Genomic DNA, 23,732 nt, shown 5'->3' with positions numbered 1-23,732 from the left:
CATGGTCTTTTGCTGTTTGTATATGGATGATCTAGAAATGAATGTTTAAGATTTGATCAGTGAGATCACCGATTACACAGAAATTGGAGATGTCATTACTAAGGAGGTAAACCATAGAGTACAGGATGATAGAGCTGGGCTGGTTTAATTGACAGAACGTGACATATACAGTTCAATCCTGTAAGTGTAATGCATTGGGGTAGGACAAACAAGGCAAGGGAGTACATGATGAATGCTTGCACTTTGGGAATTACTGAGGAGCAGAGAGACACTAGTGTGCATGTGCGTGGTCTTGAAGACAATAGTACAGGTAGATAAGATAGTTAAAAAGACATGTGGATACTTGCCTTTATTAGTCAAGATATTAAATACAACAGTAAAAGTGTTATAACAAAGCTCGACAAAACATTGGTTAGGCCACTGCTGGAGTACTGTGTGCAGTTCAGATGGGTAAAAAATGAGGTCTGCAGATGCTGGAGATCACAGCTGAAAATGTGTTGCTGGTTAAAGCACAGCAGGTTAGGCAGCATCCAAGGAATAGGAAATTCGACCTTTCGGGCATAAGCCCTTCATCCTCCTCATTCCTGATGAAGGGCTGATGCCCGAAACGTCGAATTTCCTATTCCTTGGATGCTGCCTAACCTGCTGTGCTTTAACCAGCATCACATTTTCAGCTGCAGTTCAGATGGGGACACTGTGGAAGGTTGTGATTAACTGGACAGTGTGCAGAGGAGATTCATCAAGTTTGGAGCCTTGCAGCTATGAAGAGAGACTAGTAAGGCTGGGAATGTTTTCCTAAGAGTAGAAAAGGCTGGCAGCGGTAGGAGCCTGGTCAAGGTGGACAAAATTAAGACTCCTACAGAGAGAAAGGAAAATTTCCCCTTGGTGGTGGGGTCAGTAACCAAAGGCCCTAAATTTAAGACAAGGGACCAGAAGTTTAGTGAGGATTTAAGAGAAAAAATGCACACAGAGGGAGGTAGGTGTTTGGAACTCAATGTCTGAAAGTGAGGTAGAGACAGGAATCATTGCAACATTCAAAATGTAGTGAGATGACCACTTGAAAAACCAGAGTACACAAACTACAGAGAAATGGAGTTAGGTACTTATAGACACAATGGACTCATAGAGTCATAAAGTCATACAGCATGGAGACAGGCACTTTGGCCCAAACTGGACCATGCCAACCAAAATGTCCATCTAAGCTAACCCGATTTCCCTGCACTTGCCCCATATCATTTAAAACCTTACCTAGCAATGTATTTGTCCAAATGCCTTTTAAATGTTGTTAATGAACTCACCTCAACTTCCGCTGGCAGCTCATTCCATATGCGTACCACCCTCTGTGTAACAAAGTTGCCCCTCAGGTTCCATTTTATTCTTTCCCCTCTGACCTTAAACTGATGCCCTCTAGTCCTCAATTCCCCAACCCTGGGAAAAGACTGAGTGCATTCACCCCATTCGTGCCTCTCATGATCTTATACACTTCGATATGATCTTCCCACAGTCTCTCTAAAGGAAAACGTCCTAGCTTGTCCAACCTCTCCCAATAACTCAGCTCCATGAGTCCTGGCACAATCTTTGTAAATTTCTTCTGCACTTTTTCCAGTTTAATACCATCCTTCCTATAGCAAGGTGACCAAAACTGAACCTAATACTCCAAGTGCGACCTTACCAACATCCTGTGCATTTGCATCATAACTTCCAAGCTTCTATACTCAGCGCCCTGACTGATAAAGGCCAGTGTGCCAAAAACCTTCTTCACTGCTCTGTCTACCTATGACTCCACTTTTAGAGAACCATGCACCTGAACTCCAAGGTCTCTCTGTTCCATTACACTCCTTAAGACCCTACCATTCACCGTGAAACTCCCACCTTGATTTGACTTTACAAAATGCAAGACCTCACACATATCTATATTAAGCTCTATTTGCCATTTCTCAGCCCTCTTCACGAGCTGATCAAAGTCCTGCTGCAATTTCTGGTAACCGTCCTCACTGTCCACAATATAGCCGATCCTAATGTAATCTTCAAACTTACTAATCATATCTTGTACATTCTCATCCAAATTGTTGATATAGATAACAAACAGAAATGGACCCAGCACTGAACCCTGAGGCACTCCACTAGTTGCAAGCCACCAGTCCAACAAGCATCCTTCCACTATTACCCTCTACTTACATCAAGCCAACTGTGTATCCAATTTGCCAACTCCCACTGGATTCCATGCGATCTAGCCTTCCAGAGCAGCCTACAATGTGGAACCTTATCAAAGGGCTTACTGAAATCCATATAGACTACATCCATCCTCGCCCTAGTGGGCAGCACGGTGGCACAGTGGTTAGCACTGCTGCCTCACAGCGCCAGAGACCCGGGTTAAGTTCCCCCCTCAGGCGACTGTCTGTGTGGAGTTTGCACATTCTCCCCGTGTCTGCGTGGGTTTCCTCCGGGTGCTCCGGTTTCCTCCCACAATCTAAAAGATGTGCAGGTTAGGTGAATTGGCCATGCTAAATTGCCCGTAGAGTTAGGTGAAGGGGTAAATGTAGGGGAATGGGTCTGGGTAGGTTACGCTTCGGCGGGTCAGTGTGGACTTGTTGGGCCAAAGGGCCTGTTTCCACACTGTAAGTAATCTAATCTAAAAACCTTCCTGGTCACTTCATCTAAGATCTGTGTAGAGTTTGTGTGGGTTTCCTCAGGGAGCTCCGGTTTGCTTTCACAATCCAAAGATGTTCAGGTTAAGTGAATTGGTCATGCTAAATTGCCCATAATATTCAGGGATGTGTAGATGAGGTGCATTAGTCGGGGGAAATGCAGAGTAATAGGGTAGGGGAAATGGATCTGGGTGGGTTACTCTTCGGAGCGTTGCTGTAGACTTGTTGGGCCAAATGGCCTGTTTCCACACTGTAGGGGTTCTATGATGATTCTATGATTTTAACAAATTTGCAAGGTATGATCTCCCACTCACAAAGCCATGCTGACTACTCCTAATCAAACTCTGTCCTTCCAAATGCCTTTTTCTGTGCTGTAACACTGTGTTACTCTATTACCCTGTAATATCATCAAAAGTCCAAGAGAAATTTCTCAGACCATTGAGTACAGGAGCTGGGACGTCATGTTGAAGTTCTACGTAATGTAAGTGAGGTGACATCTGAAGAACTGCATACAGTCTGGTTGCTCTCGTATAGGAATGATTTGGAGTTACCGGTGTTGGACTGGGGTGGACAAAGTTAAAAATCACACAACACCGGGTTATAGTCCAACAGGCTTATTTGGAATCACTAGCTTATGAAGCGTTGCTTCTTCATCGAAAGTTAGTGATTCCAAATAAACCTGTTGGACTATAACATGGTGCTGTGTGATTTTTTAACTCACAGAGGAAGGATATTATAAAATTGTAGAGGGTTCAGAAAAGAGTTATCAGGATGTCATCAGGACTGGAGGGTTTGAGTTATGAGAAGAGGCTGGATAGACTGGGACCTTTTTCATTGGAGCATAGGAATTTGAGGGGAATTCAAAGTTTATAAAATCATGAAGGGTACTGATAAGGTAAAGAGCAAAGGTCTTTTCCATAGAGTGAGGAAGTTCAAAGTTAGGGGGCATATTTTTAAGGTGAGAGGAGGAAGGTTTAAAAGGGACACAAGGGACAACATTTTCACACAGAGGGTGGTGCGTATGTGGAATGAACAGCCAGAGGAAGTGGTTGATGCAAATACAGTTACATCACTTAAAAGACATTTATACTGGTACATAAATAGGAAAGGTTTAGAGGGAGAAAGGCTAAATGCAGGCAAGTGGGGCTAGTTTAGTTTTGGAAACTTGGTTGATATGGACAAATTGGACCGAAGGGTCCATTTCCATGCTGTATGACTCTAAATAATGTAACCGTTGTTATCACCAAAATTCTGATGAGATGGTGAAAGAACCCCTATAGAAATTATACACGAAAGAACTGGTAGACCATTTTTAACATTTTAGTGAATAAACTTGTATAATCTTTCTCATGATAAGTGAAATGATAGTCTATTTCACATTCACAAGAGTATCATAGTTTATAATTAGAAGATTAGAATGATGGCCTAGTAATGGGCAAGAGACATTTGCACCACACAAGTGTCAGGCATTGCTCACCAGAAGCTCACCATGGCCCCTTGACGATTAAAGGGATTACCATTACCAACTACTCTACTAGTGACATCCTGTGGGCTATCATTGACCAGAAACAGTATTGAATCAACCATACATTCACCGTGGCTACAAGAGCAGGTGAGAGGCTCCATATTCTGTGGTGAATAACTCATCTTCTGACTTCCCAGTTACTGTCTATTATCTGCAAGACACAAGTTCAAATTGTAATGGAACACAGGATAAGTGCAGCTCCAAAAATACTCAAAGCTTGACATCATCCAGGACAAAACGTTCAGCTCTAATTGTACCTTGATTTGTTGTGTTATGTCTCAGAGCAAATATGTGATACGTCTTTAAGTACCTTTCATGATGTCATCACTGCATCATACCATGTGACCTATTGGTATACAACTAACAGTCTCCATCTTTGTTTGCAGCATGATACACTGAGGCAAGTGAGCCATTTACATTCTAATTGGTGATTCTGGACATGGGCCAGCTCCTTCCTATGGAGCACCCCCAGTTGTGGTGCCCTGACACCGAGCAGTGGGTTTAGAACTGATGAAGACCAGGAGAATTTGACTGGACAGGTATTGATGTAATGTGGTTTCTGCTTTGTGCTCTGAATGTCAAGGTGATGAAATTCAATGACGCACCGGTAAATGGCAGGAGTAATTAGGATTGTTTTGTGATTTTGGTCATAGTGGCTATACTTCCATACAATCCCACTGGAAGCAGCAAGGTGGAATTGCCTGCATGATAAATTGAGTGTTAATTACTGTTTTCCACATAAATAACTAGCTCTACTTTGGCAATGACATTTGCTGTTTACATGTGAAATTGTGCTTCAATTTCTAGGTCTGTGTAGACCAGTAAGCTTAAAACAAAAATGGTGGTGCCAATTAGGCCTAAACCACCTGAATGGAATTGGAACAATAATATGCTCACACTTATCAGAGTTTTAGCTTGTGAGTATAACAAGTGTGAAATGTGGAGAGCCAAAATCCTAACAGTGCTTTTAATATTAAGACTAGTTTGTAAGTGCAGTGACTGAAGACAATGTGTGTGAAGTATGTAATACCTTTTTAACAAAGCTGTACTTAATGAAGTATTCCAGAATGTTTTAATAAGTGTGATAATTTTATTCATAAATTTGTGCCCTTTGTCTGTGCGCAAGGAGCTGAAGCTGCAGCTATGGTGCTGGGTGGGGAATCTACTGGGGGCGTGCACAGGGAGATCCACTGAGGATGTGCATGGGGGGAGATCCACTAGGGGCATGCACGTGGGTGATCCACAGGGGGAGATCCACTGGGGACTGCATGGGTAAATCCACTGGGGGGCATGCAAGGGGGATCCACTGGGGGGCATGCAAGGGGGATCCACAGGGGGCTGCAGGGGGGATCCAGTAGGGGCTGCAAGGAGGATCCATTGGGGCTGAAAGAGGGGATCCGCTAGGAGCTGCAAAGGAGGATCCACTTGGTGCTACAAGAGAGGACCCCATGGGGGCTGCAAGGGGGATCCACTGGGGATTGCAAGGGAGGACCCCTTGAGGGCTGTAAGGGAGGACCCTTCAGGGGCTGTAAGGGAGGATCCACTGGGTTGCAATAGTTGATCTACTGGTGCTGCAAAGGGGATCCACTGGAGGCTGCAAGGTGGTCAAATGGGGCTGCAAAGGGCATTCACAGGGGGCTACAAGGAGGGATCCACTGGAGCTGCAAGGGAGTAGTCCACTGGGGATTGCAAGAGTGATTCACTGGAGCTGCAGGAAGGACCCACAGTGAATGCAGACGGGATCCACTGGAGCTGCAGAGGGGGAGGTCCACTGGGGCCGCAAGGATGATTTACTGGGCTACAAGGGAGTCCACTGGGGCTGCAGTGAGGATCCACTAGTGCTGCAAGGGAGGATCCACTGCACACTCTGTGGATATGGAGAGTGGGATCCACTACAGCAGTCACTGGGCTGGAGAAGCACACAGAGATCCACTGCAGGAATCACAGAGACCTGGGGGAGGGATCCACTGCAAGAATCAGAGAAGCTGGAGTGTTGGCGATCCACTGCTGAGATCACTGTGGGTGTGTGTGTAGGTGGGAGGGGAGGGGTGCAACAGCGAGATCTACTGCGGGTGTCACTAGGCTGGGGAGAGATCCACTTCAGGGATCACTCAGCTGGTGGGAACACTGAGCTGGACGGAGGGATCCATTGCAGGGACCTCTGGGTTGGAGAGATTGGTCCGCTGCAGGGAGCGCTGGTTTGGAGGGATACACTGCAGGGATCACTGAACCGGAACAGTATTGATAGAGATCCACCGTGTGGTTCATTGGGCTATCAAGAGTTCCATATTAGGATCTCCTTGGCTGGAGAGAGAGATCCATTATGGGGAGCATTGAGCTGGAGAATTCCATTATGAGGAACACTGGATCAGAGAGACATCCACTGCAGACAGAGATTGACTACAGGGATAATTGCGTTGGAGAATGATTCCCTGCATCCAGCACTGGGCCAGAATGAGAGAAAAAGTTCCATTGCAGGAAGCATTTGGCTGGAGAGAGTGATCCATTGCAGGCTCCATTAACCCAGAGAGAGAGAGAGACCACTGCAGTCAGCAAGATCCTGGGGGAGATTCATTACAGGAATCACTGACTGTAAGTATCCACCACAGTGATCCCCTGTGATCCAGAGTGTTGCTGAAAAAAAAGAGACCTTGGAGTACAGGTTTATAGCTCCTTGGAAGTAGAGTCACAGTTAGATAGGATAGTGAAGAAGGCGTTTGGTATGCTTTCCTTTATTGGTTAGAGTATTGAGTACAGGAGTTGGGACGTCATGTTGCGGCTGTACAGGACATTGGTTAGGCCACTGTTGGAATATTGCGTGCAGTTCTGTCTCCTTCCTATCGGAAAGATGTTGTGAAACTTGAAAAGGTTCAGAAAGGATTTACAAGGATGTTGCCAGGGTTGGAGGTTTTGAGCTATAGGGAGAGGCTGAACAGGCTGGGGCTGTTTTCCCTGGAGCGTCAGAGGCTGAGGGGTGACCTTATAGAAGTTTACAAAATTATGAGGGGCATGGATAGGATAAATAGACAAAGTCTTTTCCCTGGGGTTGGGGAGTCCAGAACTAGAGAGCATAGGTTTAGGGTGAAAGGGGAAAGATATCAAAGAGACCTAAGGGGCAACTTTTTCAGACAGAGAGGGGTGCGTGTATGGCATGAGCTGCCAGAGGAAGTGGTGGAGGCTGGTACAATTGCAACATTTAAAAGGCATCTGGATGGGTATATAAATAGGAAGGGTTTGGAGGGATTGGGCCAGGTGCTGGCAGGTGGGACTAGATTGGGTTGGGATATCTGGTTGGCATGGTTGGGTTGGAACGAAGGGTCTGTTTTCCATGCAGTATATCTTTATAATTCTATGACTCTAAATGGAGGAGAAAGTGAGGACTGCAGATGCTGGAGAGTCAGAGTCAAAAACAGTGGCTCTGAAAAAGCACAGCAGGTCAGGCAGCATTCGAGAGATGGGAGAGTCAACGTTTCAGGCACAAGTCCATCATCAGGAATGTAACAGATGGATTGTTTATACTCGATGAATATGAATGGAGGACTTGGATTACAGGAACTTGAAGCTTATGTTTCAGTTGCTACTATCAAGAAATTGGAAAATGAGAAGATATGAAGATCCTGTTGTTAAAGCATTGTATTTTTAATATTGTGGTTCTATGCTTGAAAGCAAATTTATCAGTTGACTAGCGTTAAGATATTGTGTGAGATTAATGTGTTGATAGTATTGCAGTCCAGGAGGAAACAGGAAAAGCTGTTACAAATTTATTAACCAATGAGATTGTTGTGAGGCCCACAAGAAATGGGCAGATGATTAAGGAGCTGTGTGTCTAATGGCACAATATTGAATTTTGAAAATGGATATCCTTCAGTCTGCAGGATTCTGATATCACTTATTTCAAAATGACACAGTGTCAAATATCTGGTTCCAGTTTAATACGCTTAAGCAATCTGCCTTCTACATGGCATTACAACTTCAAATGAATAACTATGAGACCAAACACTTACTTTTCAGTGGAAGAATTGGCTTCATTACATCCTGCAGGAGGTGCAGATGAGGAAATGGAACACTCCCTCATATTCTGAGGAGTTGTTTAGCTGTGAAGAACAACGGGATAAATCGTCACTGTAAAGTTGCAGAGGTATTGAAGCAAAAGGTCATGTATTGGTCAATGCTGCATGTAGGACAAGTGTATGGAAGATGGTGCAAGCCCAACTTAATTCATATGCACACAACCAAGAGATTGTTGTTGATGTTACAATCAAGTCCAAGAACACTGATCGATGGTTCAACATGGAATGGGATAAGAAAACTGAGAAATGTGGACATCAGGAAACCGGTTTACAAATGTCATTCGATCACAACAACATTTAAATTCTTTGGATTTGTGATGTGAGCCTGGGGCAACTAGTTCAGCATGAACAACACCCTGTCCACAAGTTTATAGATTAGAAAACACAAGGCCTTTACCAGTCCTATATCAGGAATCAGAATGTTATTGTTGTTGCATAGTTTAAGGATTTTTAATTTGATTTTATTCATTTTATTTTATTCAATTATGCATTTTATTCAAGGACAATTTTATTACTGATATTTTAGTTAATAATGAATTCGATTTTATTTTGTTGGGATAATATACGTGGATGGGATCTTCTGAGGAGATTCATGTACCTGATACAGCTAGGTCTAGCTAGGTCAGGAGATTTAGGGAAGTTTCCCTTTTAATGTGACATTCTGTTACCCATTTTCCCTTGGCTGTTCATTCATGTGTGGACAAGCCATTTAAACTTGATGTAAGTGCGCAAGTTGAGATGCGTACAATTATTGGATAGGTTAGAGGAGTCTGGCTACAATAGGCATGGGGATTTTGGCAGTTCCATACTGCAATGACTCACACCTCCACAGGGTCTCACTGGGAACATTTTTTGATAGATAAAGTGACTGGCTGAGAATATCTTTGTCCTTGGTAGGGTATCTATGTTCCTCTTTGACCCTGTATCCCCAGCTAATGCTTCCATCAGTGAGATGTGTATCGGCTGAAATGCCTTGTCAAATGTTGGCTTCAGCATTATGAGCAGTATCTGAGTCAGAGGTTGCTGTCAAACCTTTTACTGTAGAGTACTGGATACAGTAACTGCAAGAATCTTCACCGTTTATATATCACAGTGAAGTGAACTGCAACAACATTCCAATCTGAAACATCACACACTGGCACAGATTTGGGGCAGCACGGTGGCTCAGTGGTTAGCACTGCTGCCTCACAGCACCAGGGACCCGGGTTCGATTCCAGCCTCGGGCGACTGTGCAAACTCCACACAGACATTCTCCCCGTGTCTGTGTGGGTTTCCACTGGGTGCTCCGGTTTCCTCCGACAATCCAAAGATGTGCAGGTCAGGTGAATTGGCCATGCTAAATTGCCCATTGTGACAGGTGCTTTAGTCAGAGGGAAATGGGTCTGGGTAGGTTATTCTTTGGAAGGTCGGTGTGGACTGGTTGGGCCGAAGGGCCTATTTCCACACTGTAGGAAATCTAATCTAATTGAATGCAACTGACTGAGATAGGACAAGCCTGAGGTCTATCTCTGGTTTAAAGAAAAGGGGAAGTAGAAGTTATTGTTCCTTGGTGGATATTCATTGTGGTTGTGGTTCCATTTGAAACCTCATCTTGTACAACGTCATATGGCTTTTAACATTCCTGCTCTTTTGATTTCTTCGGGACCCACCCGTGTGAGAATAACCCCCCCATGATTCGTTGTTTCTGGATTGTGGACCCTGAGCTGTGCCTGTGTAGTGAATTGGATCAAATGTTCCAACATTAAATCTTCCTTGCATTGAAGAAAGTCTGGAAACTTCTCATCCTCATCCCAATTGTTATATAGTCTCTCATTAATTAATCCGCCAAAGTTTTGTAACCACAACATTTAGCTGGACAAAATAAATCTATTAAAAGGCTTTTATTGATTCTCCTAATTGCTGAGATCAATGACTAAGTCACACCAATCTATCCTTAAATCTCTTTTGAGTCTTAAATGCAGATTGGATGCTTAAATCAATGAATCATACTCCATGGTGCTCTCTTCCACATTCCATCCTACCAGAACATCATCAACATGATTGTTGGGGCTGCACTGTCAGGACTCTGTTGGTTTGCACTGCAACTGCTGCTTCCAAATCTCCTACATCGGTGCGCCTTCTACAAAATCAAATGTTTTAGGGAATGACAAAGTCTTGAACAGATTTGTCATCCCAACTGACTTTTTGGTTTGATTTGATTATGGTTACATGTACTGAGATACAGTGAAAAGTATTCTATTGCGTGCTAACCAGACAAATCATACCTTACATAAATGTATTACAATAATAGATCATAATGCAGAAGATAGCATTTAAAGCCAAACAGAAGGTGCAGAAAAAGATCAACTCCAATATATGAGAAGTCATTTCATAACTCTGATAACAGCGGGGAAGCTTACAGGTCATTCTGCTATAACGTGCGTTCCGTCAACACGAATTCACTGTAATACGATTAACGAATAAGGAGCACTGTTTATAAAGTGCAAAATTTTAAAATTGTGTTTTGGTGAAACTGTGATTGCCTTGCCAATACTTTAGGTGTTAGTTGTATTGCATGATCCTTGTATAGCACAGGGTCGCACAGGCATGCGACTCTCACACTACAGAAGAAGTACCTGTATTTGTGCTTTACCTCTTTGACGTCAAACTGTTCTTACTCTGCCTTTGTCCTCTCTGGAGTAGTGCTGGCTTATGTTTCCTATCTGTCCAAGAAACTTCACATGCACATTATAAAAATCAATAATCTGTAAAGACTTAGCAGGGCTGATTGCATCTATGGAGAGACTAACCAAATTAATGTTTTGGACCAATAAACTCTCATCAGAATGAAGAAACATAGAACATAGAATGTTTCAGCACAATACAGATGTTTCATCAAGTGAAAGGTGTAGTGGATGATATTAGAATTTATTAGTGTGCTATTGAGTTTTTAATCAATATTTAACAGAAGAGATTAATCAGCACGTGATTGGCTCATATAGGGTGCAAGTATTGGATATTAGCTAGAATAGCATCACTTTCTTTTATTCATTCTAAGGATATGGGCATCACTGGTTAGGGTTAGGCCAGCATTGATAACCAATCACTGATTAGGATTAGACCAGCAATCATAACCCATTGCTGGTTAGAGTTAGGCCAGCATTCATAACCCATCCCTAATATTCCATTCAGCAGTTGAGATTCAATCACATTACTGTGGGTCTGGAGTTAAATGTAGGCCAGACCATGTAAGGAAAGTAGTTTCCTTCCCTGAAGGGCATCAGTAATATACATGAGATTTCCCCTGACAATTGACAATGATTTCATGGTCATCATTAAATTTTTAAGTCCAGGTATTTATTGAATTCAGATTCCACCTTCTGCCATGATGCAATTCAAACCTGGGTCCCCAGAACATTGCCTGTGTCTCCAGATTAATATTCTAACGATAATGCACAATGGCATCACCTCCCCACATAGTTATTTGGGATTGTCTTGGTCAACTTGTTACTTTTGTAAGGAAACTTGGTGAGGAGTTTTAACAATCACAGTGGCTGAGAGGACAGACAAGGTGAGAACCCAGTGCCAGGCAGTCAGTGAGAAAAGTGAACAAGGCAAGGACTCTTGCAGAACACCAGAGAGATTGTGGGCAGCACGGTGGCACAGTGGTTAGCACTGCTGCCCCAGAGAGCCGGGTTCGATTCCCGCCTCAGGCGACTGACTGTGTGGAGTTTGCATGTTCTCCCCGTGTCTGCGTAGGATTCCTCTGGGTGCTCCAGTTTCCTCCCACAGTCCGAAGATGTGTGGGTCAGGTGAATTGGCCATGCTAAATTGTCTGTCGTGTTAGGTAAGGGGTAAATGTAGGAGTATGGGTGGGTTGCGCTTCAGCGGGTCGGTATGGACTTGTTGGGCCGAAGGACCTGTTTCCACACTGTATGTAATCTAAATCTAATCTAACTAGATTGTCGGTGCACTGGAAAATGACCATGAACATAATGATTTTTCTAGTCTTTACCTAAATAGGAATAAGTTTAAATAAAAGCAAGTTTTAGTATTTTATTTACTTAAGATATATCTGGGGAGCTCAGTCACATGATTTGTGGGATATCCTGGATGTTCCTTACAGTCAGGATAACCATGTGGGCAAGAGGTACCTGTGGCTGGAGCCGAAGCTATGACGTTCATGGATAGTGTGTTTCAGAATGTGGTTAATCTGTGAATAAAGTGCTTAGATTTGATCCAGAAGAACATTTTGTACCCAATGCATAGAACACCCAACATGAGAAGGGGCAGTTCTGTGTCTACTATTCAGAAGTGAGCCTGGGGAGGTCGAAGGTTCAACAGTAGGGGACCATTATTGGACATTAATGAGCCCAAATCGGTTCGATTTAGGATAATAATGGAAAAGGATATGCTGGAAATAAAAGTTCTAAATTGGAGAAAAACTAATTTTACAAAAATAGGATCTAATTGGACTGGGCCAATGGACTGCATGTAACTACTTGCAGGTAGAATTGTCAGAACATTGGGAGGCATTGGAGAAAGAAATATTGAGGGTTTAGGGCAAATATGTCCCTCTGAAGACAAAGGGTGAGACGAAGACCAGAGACCTCTGAATGTCAAGGGGCGAAAAATGTTAAGGTCGAGATTAAAGAAGAAGCTTATAGCAAATATAAAGGACTTATTGTAACAGAATTCCTAAAGAAGTATATAAAAGTGCATGGGCAACAAAGGAAGGAAATTAGTAAAGAAAGCCAAGTGCACGAGAAAGCATTGGTGGGTAGAATGAATGAAAACCCAAAGGGTATTTTCTAAATATGCCAAACAGAATAACTAGAGGAAATATTGAGGCTATTAGGGATCATGGAGGGAATCTGAATGTGAACCAGGAAGATATGTTTAATTGGAAGCACGAGCTTTCGGAGTGCTGCTCCTTCATCAGGTGGTTGTGGAGTTCACGATTGTAAGACACAGAATTTATAGAAAAAGTTTATAGTGTAATGTAACTGAAATTTTACATTGAAAAATACCTTGACAGTTTGTTAAGTCTCTCGTCTGTTAGAATGACCATGTTAGTTTCACTTTTTTCAGATATAAATTGCAAAATCTTTTTTTTAAAAGTGGAACTTTAACAATTGGTGTTCGCCCAGATAATGTACTGGATATTAGCACCTCTGTGTGCTGCTGTCTGTGCCATAATGTTTAGACTTATTCTAATCTAAAAAATGAATTAACAGAATCTTACATGGATTCGTGCAGTTTTTGAGCAAAGTACAATGTAACTCCGCAAGTACAAATTCACCCCACAAATGTGTGTGTAGTGCAATGGGGTCACCTGTAGTGTGACGTGAACCCAAGGTCCCTGTTGAGGCCATCCTATGGAACTTAGCTATCAGTCTCTGCTCAGCCACTTTTCACTGCTGCCTGTCCCAAAGTCCGCCTTGGAAGATGATCAACCAAAGATCCGAGGTCGAATGTCCCAGACTGCTGAAGTGTTCTCCCACTGGGAGGGATAACTCCTGTCTGTTGATTGTTGTGCAGTGCCCATTCATCCGTTGACGTAGCCTCTGCTCGGTTTCCCCAATGTACCATGCCTATAGCCATCCTTGCCTGCAGAGAATGAGATAGACAATGTTGACTGAGTCACATGAGTGCCTGCCACGTACATGGTGGGAGGTGTCCCCACGCATAATGGTGGTATCCATGTCAATACCATGACATGTCTTGCAGTGTATATCATGACAGGGTTATACTGAAAGCCGGGCAGTTTGCTACAAACAATGCTCTGTTTGAGGGTTGATGGTTGTTTAAAGGTGAGAAGTGGAGGTGTGGGGAAGTTCTTGGCGAGGTGCTCATCCTCATTGATAATGTGTTGCAAGCTGCGAAGATCATGGCGTAGTTTTTCGGCTCCTGGGAAGTACCGGACAACAAAGGGTGTCCTGTCAGGTGCAGCTTGTGTCTGTCTCCTGAGGAGGTCATTGCGGTTCCTTGCTATGGCACTTTAGAACTGGCAGTCGATGAGTTGATCATTGTAACCCATTCTTATGAGGGCATCCATAAGTACGTCCAGGTGCCTGTCAAGCACCTCCTCATCTGAACAGATCCTGTATATTCATAGGGCTTGTCCATAGGGGATGGCTGTTCTAATATGTTTTGGGTGGAAGCTGGAGAAGTGTAGCATTGTGAGACTGTGAGTTTGTGGTAGAGTGAGGTGCTGAGGTGCCCATCCTTGATGGAGATGCATGTGTCCAAGAATGAGACAAATAGTAGAGAGCAGTCAATGGTGAGTTTGGTGGGATGAAACTTGTTGATATCACTGTGTAGTTTCATCAGAGATTCCTCGCCATGGGTCCAGAGGAAGAAAATGTCATCAATGTACCTGGTGTATAGTGTTGGTTGGAGGTCCTGCATAGAGAAGAAGTCTTGTTCAAACATGTGCATGAAAATATTGGCATATTGGGGTGAAAATTTGGTCCCCATGGCTATTCCATGTGTCTAGATGAAGAACTGGAAAAGGACAGTGCAGGTATAGACATCAAAGTAGGAGAACTGTGAAACATTAGAAAAAAATGAGAGAGAGTATTTGTGAGTTTAGTAACCTTTAAATGTGGATAGATCTATGGGACCAAATGCGTTGTGTCCCAGGTTGTTGAAGAAATTGAGAATATCAAATGTCCTGACAACTAGAGTGACATTGTTGCTTTACATTTAAGTTCTATCTTGCAAAATGTCAATTTTCCAAAGATTTCACTAACCACTTCCAAACCACTATTTCACCATTGAATATTAAACAAAAATGTCTTTGTCTGTCATTGGCTTCATCTCCTCTGTAAATTTTTCCCTCCATGACCTCATGTTCGGCTATCCCCAAATTGCCTATTTCTAGCTCCTTCTCAAAATCTACGAATAGGAGAACCCGGCCCTTTGTTTCAGACTGGCCCTGTACAATTGAGCAGTTTTGCTTCTGTCTTAACTCCATTTATAGCCCCCCTTTTCCTTCCCTTTCTACTTCATCTGTAAGTGTTCTAATCCTCTCCTTCACTTTGTAAACCTCTAGCTTCTTGAACATAATCATTTCATTTTCACCATGGATATCCAATTTGAAGTTTACAGTCCCAAAATGGGACTTAATGGAGTTGGGTTCAAAAAAGGAAATGACTGCCAAAAGACAAATGGGGATGTGTTTCTGTCATCAGGTATTTTCAATGATACAGGAAGGGGGATGTAGCAGAAACCCAATACACTGCTGTTTAGAAGTGGGAATCTTGTCAAAGAGGCTTTTCAGAACTTTCAGCATTTGGAAGAGCACGAAACATAAATTGTTTCTACTCTCCATATCCAATGAACAAAAATAGTACAGCCTCCTTTAGAGTTCATCAAGAAATGTTCTAAGCTATGTTGTATTCAGCAATGTACTATTCTTCATTGTCCAATATGAAAAGACTACTTCATTATGCTCCAAAGTGAATTATTTCAATTCTTGCCATTGCTTTCATTCATTCTTTGCACAGTTACTCAGCCATCTGTTTTGCTGTTTGAAGCTCTTACAGATATGAGTCTTTAGTTGCTTTCAAAAGTATTAATGGATTCTAATGTGCAGACTTATTTTTAATAAATTGTCTTAAGGAATATGAGTTTGACAACTTGGCTACCTTCCAAATCAATAACGGTTTCTGAAGTCAAGGGTTTATTTACTCAATCTTCCTGGTATTGTGAGTTTGATAAATTTAACAGTTTTAAATGCCTCGGAAGTGTCTAATGATTTTACAAGTCCTGTTCAAGTGATAATTGATTATTTTGACATTTTTCCATGTTTTTCCACTATATCCAAATGCTATTTTACGGCTTGAGTTCCATTTATAACTGACAACAGATGGTAGCAGGAGAACAAGAGGGAGAAGTGGGCGTAGAAAGATAAGGAGTGAGAATATGGTAGGCAGTATGGAGACATGGAGTTCAAGGTTAAAGGGTTCTACAATGAATTGCAAGTTTTAATTTAATGAGAGGAACTGCTGATAGCAACAAAGAACTGAGTTGATTGTTTTTGTGAATTGAAGTGGGCCTTTTAACATGCCTCTTTCAGCATTTGCATATCTCATTCTTCACTGTAGCCTAGTCATCCCATCCTGCAGGACATTAAATTCCTGCCTACATTTTGCGAAGGAGGGGGATTTTAATATTGTCACAGAAAGGCCATGTCTGACTTTGATAACAGCTATTTTACAACTATGGAAAGGACAGAAATTTGATTAAATGGATTGAAATGTGGAATTCTAAGGAAAATGGGAACGTATTTGTCATTTAACAACATAATTAATTATTTTGGAGAGAAATGGGGTGTTGAGCAAAGGACAGTAGTTCACAAAAATAGTAGGATCAAGGTTTGTTTGTTTTGAAGATGGGTTGATAATGATTTTAAGAAGCGAGTGACAGGGCAGATGGAACAAGAGAACTGTTAATACATGCAACCAGGAAAGGAAGTGGAATGATCAGCACTTTAGACGAAAAAAAAAGAAGATGGCTTGAAGCAGTCATAGGGTCATAGAGATGTACAGCACGGAAACCGGTCCTTCAGTCCAACTCATTCATGCCAACCAGAAACTAATCTAGTCCTAAACTAATCTAGTCCCATTTGCCAGCACTTGGCCAATATGCCTCTGAACCCTCCCTATTCATATACCCATCCAAATGCATTTTCAATGTTGTAATTGTACCAACCCCCACCATCTTCTCTGGCAGCTCATTCCATATATGTACTACTCTCTGCATGAAAAAGTTGCCCTTTAGGTTCCTTTTAAATTTTCCCCTCTCACTCTAAACCCATGCCTTCTAGTTCTGGACTCCCCCATGCTGGGGAAAAGACCTTGTCTATTTATCCTCCACGCACCTCATGATTTTATAAACCTCTGCAAGGTCATCCCTCAGCCTCCAATGCCACAGGAAAACAGCCCCAGCCTATTCAGCTTTTCTCTATAGCTCATTTAAAGTCAGAGTCTATCTTTGCATTCCAATTTTTCTTAGTCTATTTTACCAATAAGAGAAGTATCAGGTGATGCATCATGGAGTTCTGTCAGGTATGGCAATGAATGACTAAACCAGTTTTCAATTTGCATCCTTCAAGTAAAAGGATCAGCAATGAAGGCTATAACAATGGAATAGCCAAGGTGAGAGACACTAATAGATTTACTGGAGTATGGGACATCAAAAATTGAACTGAGAGTATAATTATGAAAATCCATAACAGCATGAAGTGGCAAATGGCAGCTAAATTCTAGATAGTTGAGATTTTGAAACTGTACATGCAATTGAATTAGGGGATTATTTTCCCCAGAGTAGATACACAAGAATTTGGGGAAAGAAGATAAGGAATGTGATTGGAAATCAATAGGAATAAATGATCAGATGTGCCCTTTTGTGGTTGACACTGCGCAAGGCCACTTGAAATGCCGAGATCCTGGGACTGCCATGGAGTTCATAGTTCAAGATAGATAAGGGAGGTTTTGAATTAGTTCTAATGGTATGTATTTTTTTAAAATTAGGTCAGAAAATACATTAGAATAGTGACCTTAATACATCAATTCCAAGAAAGTATATGATTCAGTAGTTGGGTTCAGAAGCACGTTTGAGTTTTCTGCTTGCAGGAGAATCAAATTTTAGGTCAGGGGAACCAGTCGCCTTAGTGGGAGTGGTTTCTCATCGATGGAGTTTGCAAGCCAGAAGAGTTTGTGTAGAAGTCTTCAAGTTGATAGAATTAAAAATTAAATTAGGGCAGCAGAATTGTGGATGTTTCATGCAGGTGACATGAGGAAAGAAAAGCTAAAATTGTCCCCAAAGTTAAAATTGCCAATGAAAATAAACTGGGAGAAATGGGTCAGAAGGAAAAATAGAACTGAGGTACAAGTGCAATTTCTTTTGAATCTGCAAGAGGATGATGTTGTTGAACAGTTTGATACTTTGATTTGCTGTTTGTGTTAAGGTATTTCTAACTGTTTCATATATCGCTGTTTCTGTTTTGTGTAATTAACCTATGTTCTGTTGTTGAAGAACATATACAGCCTTGTGTGAATATATTTAAGTGACTGTCCGCCATGTTAACCAACTGCAAACTTTTAACCTCTGATCTATCAATCCAGGTTTCATTCTGGGAGAAGCTGTCACTATGGTTGAAAAGTTAAACAGAAGCCAAAATTAGAGAAATATAAGAGGGCAATGAAATTAACAGAGGGAGACTATGATTTGAGATTGAAGTTGAAATTGGTGAGAATGAGAGTTTTGACTCAGAGGCTGTAGGAGAAAATCAATGGAAAAACTTGGTGAGAACACTTTCATCATGTTGGATTACATAGTGCAGAACACTTTTGCCTGAGTGTTGAATTGTTGGATAAGGTGAGCTATGCAATGGAAGAGTAAGTCCCTGAGGAATAGGGCCAGCTAAGGTGTATTTTAGTGATGAGAGTGACACCATCATTTTGACTGCCTTAGCAAGACGATTGGTGGAAGATGAAAACAGGGAGTAAGACATATTAAAGGAAAAGCATTTACCAACCCTTGACTAAACTTCCGTTAAGGCCAAAATATCAATAGAATCATCCAAATTGAGTTCATGGATCCCAAGAGCCTTGTCCTTAAGTAAATGGATAACCTGATGTTGAATGTAGAGAAGCAGTGAATGGTAGGGTCCACAGTCTCTGCAATAGTGACCTGACCAGGACGGAGATTGATAAAGTTAGTCCCTGGGAGATGTTTTGAGGAAGGAAGTTCTCTTCATTTCAGTCCTGACTCTTTTTACCTCCACCTATCTTCTAGCTTTCATCATTGCTTGCAAAGTGCAAAGTATTTAATATCACAGCCATATCTTCACCTTCCTTAATTAGTCTCCTTCCTTTATCCATGAGCTTTTTAAATATTGTTTGAAACTTTTACTATGCTCACACATACCCTCATTCTTTTATTTTATGTTACCCAAAACCCTTTCCTCATATTTTCTTTTTGCCCTTCTTCCCTTTTTCTGCACTTGATATTAATTTAGGTTTATCTTGAATAATTGACGCCACAATTTGTCACAAAGCTCCCTTTTAAGTTTCACTTTAGGTTTTAATCTCTCCTCATAACATTCTGAATTGCATCATTTTGTCAGCGAGGAAGATATTTATTTTGTATTCTATCCATCAAATATTTATAAGTTCTCAGCTGATGTTCCAGCAATCTATTGGTTCACTTTTCTATCTACTCCCAGTACCATTAATTTTTACTTTTTTTTTTAATTACATTGAAATAAGCCTATATTATGGTTATTAGTTCTTAATTGTTCTCCTAATCTCATTTCAGTTATTTTTCCCCAAACCTAAATCAAATTATATATATCTTCTTTTTGGATTAGTAACATACTGCAGCAACAGGCTGGAATGCATTGGAATGTGTTCCCCACCTCAACATGCGTTACTTTTTAATCCAGTCTATCTTGGTTACAGTCATCCAATCTCGTCATTCTGTTGTTTTTCATATTGCTTTTAACATTCTGAAGATCTCATCTCCTTTTCAATTTTCTGCCCTGTAATGTTATCAATGTTTCTCTTCACCTCTGTCTTAATCAAGAGACTTCTAATTGTCTCCCTTCACTCCAATTTTCCCCTTCAGGTGAAACATCCTTCAATTACAGAACCTCTCATTCTTCTAGACAGTAATGGAAACAGGCCCAAGCTGTTCAATCCTACCTTATAAGATAACTCCTCCATCCTATGAATCAGTCACACGAACCTTCTTGCAATTGCTTAAGTAAGGAGACCAAAAATTTGTCCAGATCTTGCCAATGCCCCATTCAATTGCAAGAAAACTTACCCCTTTTTAATTCCATTCTTTTTGCAATAAATGTCAGCATTCCATTTGCTTTCCTAATCACTTACTGTTCCTGCATACTAAAAGTTTTTCATTCAAATACCATGACACCCAGATGCCACCTCCTTGTGTTTAAATAATATACATATATTTTATTCTTGCTGGCAAAGGAGTCAAGTTGATACTTTCTATCTGCCAATTTTTTTTTAGATTAGATTAGACTTACAGTGTGGAAACAGGCCCTTCGGCCCAACAAGTCCACACCGACCCGCCGAAGCGAAACCCACCCATACCCCTACATTACCCCTTACCTAACACTACGGGCAATTTAGCATGGCCAATTCACCTAACCTGCACATCTTTGGACTGTGGGAGGAAACCGGAGCACCCGGAGGAAACCCACGCAGACACGGGGAGAACGTGCAAACTCCACACAGTCAGTCGCCTGAGTCGGGAATTGAACCCGGGTCTTCAGGCGCTGTGAGGCAGCAGTGCTAACCACTGTGCCACCGTGCCGCCCACAAATCTTTCACCATTCATTATCATTCATTCATTGTAAATTATTTGCCCCCAATCTTTTGGGAGGAACTTTCTCTTTGCAGGAACATAGGCATATAGGGACCATGCAAGGTTCTGATACAGTAAATACTGTGGGGATTATCTAAACAGATGAGACGTCTGACTTGTCAATTGCTCCATGTTGGGAGTCCTCCAAAAATATTCCCAACTGATTTTGAGTTAGAGACTTCAGCTAATCTGACTGACTCAGCTGAATTGTTAATCAGGAAAGGACTTGTAGAATTGAAACCTGCTCTAAATTGGACTCACTGCTAACCCCCAAAGAATCCAACCTCATTGGCTGGTCCTGCCCACATTCTCTCCCATGTCAAATATCCCCTAGCGCCAATATCATTGCTCCCAACCCGTTGACCCCTATGCCTGATAGTAATCCCTCAGATTCTACAGTTCACAATATCTACCCCAAACCTGGTACCCGCACAACTCAATACTTGACCTCTGAGGTGTACCCACCACTCCCCTCCAACACTCACTTCTGCTAGAGCCATGACCCCCTGCAACTTGGCCCCAAATCCCCATGGACTTGATCTTCACACCCCATCACCCACAAACTATGGGCCTACCAATTGAATTTGATCCAACCTGATGTCAACCCCCAACAAACCCCCTCTGAAACTCCCCACAATCCAAACAGACCTCAGAACCTCTATCTCTGTCCCAAACTGACCACTACCTGAAGCACTCATCAACTTACCTGCCACCCTCCGCCCTCATCATCATGTATATGATTGACCAATCTGGTTTATTGCACTCCTTATTCACCTGGAACCTGTAGCCCCACCCCCCCCCCGCCGACCAACCTGGTATCCTCACACCTCACCACCATCTTCCCTCATTTGTTCATAATCACCCAATTGTTCCACACTACTAACTCTGCACATCCCCTGTGCCACCTATTCACTCAGCTGGGACAACTCACTGCACTTTTCTCTTATGAACACTAGCAACAGCAATTGCTTCACCCACTTGCATCTCACTCAATCCTCCCTGTCCACAGTCGAGCAGAGAGAGTCCAGGTATGTGGTGGAGAGCACAGCCTTCAGCTCCACACGTCCTATGTGGAGAGGATCCTGACCCTAACTGTACCTAGCTCGCCGGTCTTGCATCACCCCTGAGCTGACACCAGAAGCTACTTTTGAATGAGACTCCCAAAAGAAAGAGTGTAACCCTTAACTTGATTATTATTCCTCATAGATTTTGAGACATGGTCATTTGGTCGCTGTATATGCTATTGTCTAGTCTCTCTCTGGATCAATTTAGTTATTCTTTGCCTTTTCAAATGTTTGTAGAAGATCTTAGTATATATTGTTTAATATCTAGCTAGCTTCATATCATGCTTGAAACACTCCGACTGTTTATTCAATGCTATACATTCTTTATCTGATTGGATCTTTGATTAACAATGCTACTCTGTCCTACCTTTCTCTTCCTTGTCTCTACTGAAATGTTCTAGGTGGCATTGTTCAAGGTCCTGGTCCTACCATAGATAACCTATGACCCATTGTATCTGTTTTTATCATAACCATGGAAAATTATTACAAACTATAGCTCTCAAACTTTGAATACTTTTTATGATTTCAAATACATCCTGCCCAGTGCCTCTATTTGTCTAGAACATAAAACCATATTCTTTAATTTGCTTCCCTCATTTAATGTTTAGATAAAGTAAGAAGTCCCACAGCACCTGGCTATAGTCCAACAGGTTTATTTGAAATCACAAATTTCACCTGATGAAGGAGCAGTGTTCCATAAACTTGTCATTTCAAGTAAACCTGTTGGACTATAACCTGGTGTCATGTGACTACTCACTTTGTCCACCCGCGGTACATCCATAATGTTTAGATGTCTTTGCTCTATTTAAAATAATGACATTATTTCTGTCTTCAGACTTGTGAATCTTTGTGCATATGGAATAAGGATCACGTCAAAATCTGTGTTACTGAATGAGAGTTCCAGAGCATCCAATCTTCACCTTTTCAATAATAGGTCAACCTACTCTATTCTATTAACTTCATCAAGAAGTTAAGATGTGGCTTGCATTGAAATGCAGTAATCACACTCCTTGCAGGTGGCTATGTGCTCCAGTCCATTTCCCCAGGGTTGAAATGCCAGCTCAGGTTGATTGATTTGTGCATTCATTGTCAAATCAAATTATTATTACCTGTATTAAGTGGCATTATATTACATTGATATATACATCTATGATCAATATTATAAACATAACACCTTAATTGCATCAATTATTCCATAAAGATGAAAAACATTTTAAATGTTCATTTATTCCTAGCATTATTACAAACACCTATATGAGCAAAGCATTTTATGAATTATGCATGCTTTGCAGTTTACTCTTGATATTCACATACAGATATCAATTATTTTTGCATGACTTTGGATTGTAGAATGCACTCATAGCAGTATGCATTGGTGAAAGGTTTCTCTACACTTGTCTTACCTCTGCCATTAACACAAGCAGATACAAGTCTAGATGTTTATGAATTATGCAGACTCTGAAATGATCTGCGGATTCTACTTGGTATTGATTTTCATGCCATTGAAAGGGTTTTCACCTTTTGTTCATAATCTTATTTATCTTTAATTTTATATGATGTATTCACAGCCTCCAAGTGTACCTGAATGCAAAGTCAGAAATTTAACAAGGGACAGAATAATGAATTATTGAAATCCGATAAAAGAATAGTCCAGTCAACTTTAAAATGAAATTACTGAATGCATTAACATAAGATAAAGGAATACATATTTTGGACATTAGTTAAAGTAACAATCTAAGTGGAGCAACAAAGACTTGATCAGCTTTTTCTGAAATACAGCAGTTAGTAAGATATAATTTCATCCTTAGGACCCCAAGTAGCAATCTCTAAGCTGGGTGTCAAGGCCTAATATTTTACAGAAAAAGAATAGTTTGCACTTCAATGAAGTCTCGTCAGTAGAATATGATAATACTTAATTGTTCCTGAAGGCATAAGTGTAAAAATAGATGACCCTGTTTGTGGCAGTGAAATGTTCAATTACTGATGGATTGCGCGGAGCTGACTTGCAGACCAGTGGCACTGAACCAGGAGTTAACGTATCAAA

The sequence above is a fragment of the Hemiscyllium ocellatum genome, chromosome 22 (genome assembly GCF_020745735.1).
Source record: "Hemiscyllium ocellatum isolate sHemOce1 chromosome 22, sHemOce1.pat.X.cur, whole genome shotgun sequence".
Taxonomy (NCBI): domain Eukaryota; kingdom Metazoa; phylum Chordata; class Chondrichthyes; order Orectolobiformes; family Hemiscylliidae; genus Hemiscyllium; species Hemiscyllium ocellatum.
This window is presented reverse-complemented; position numbering follows the sequence as displayed.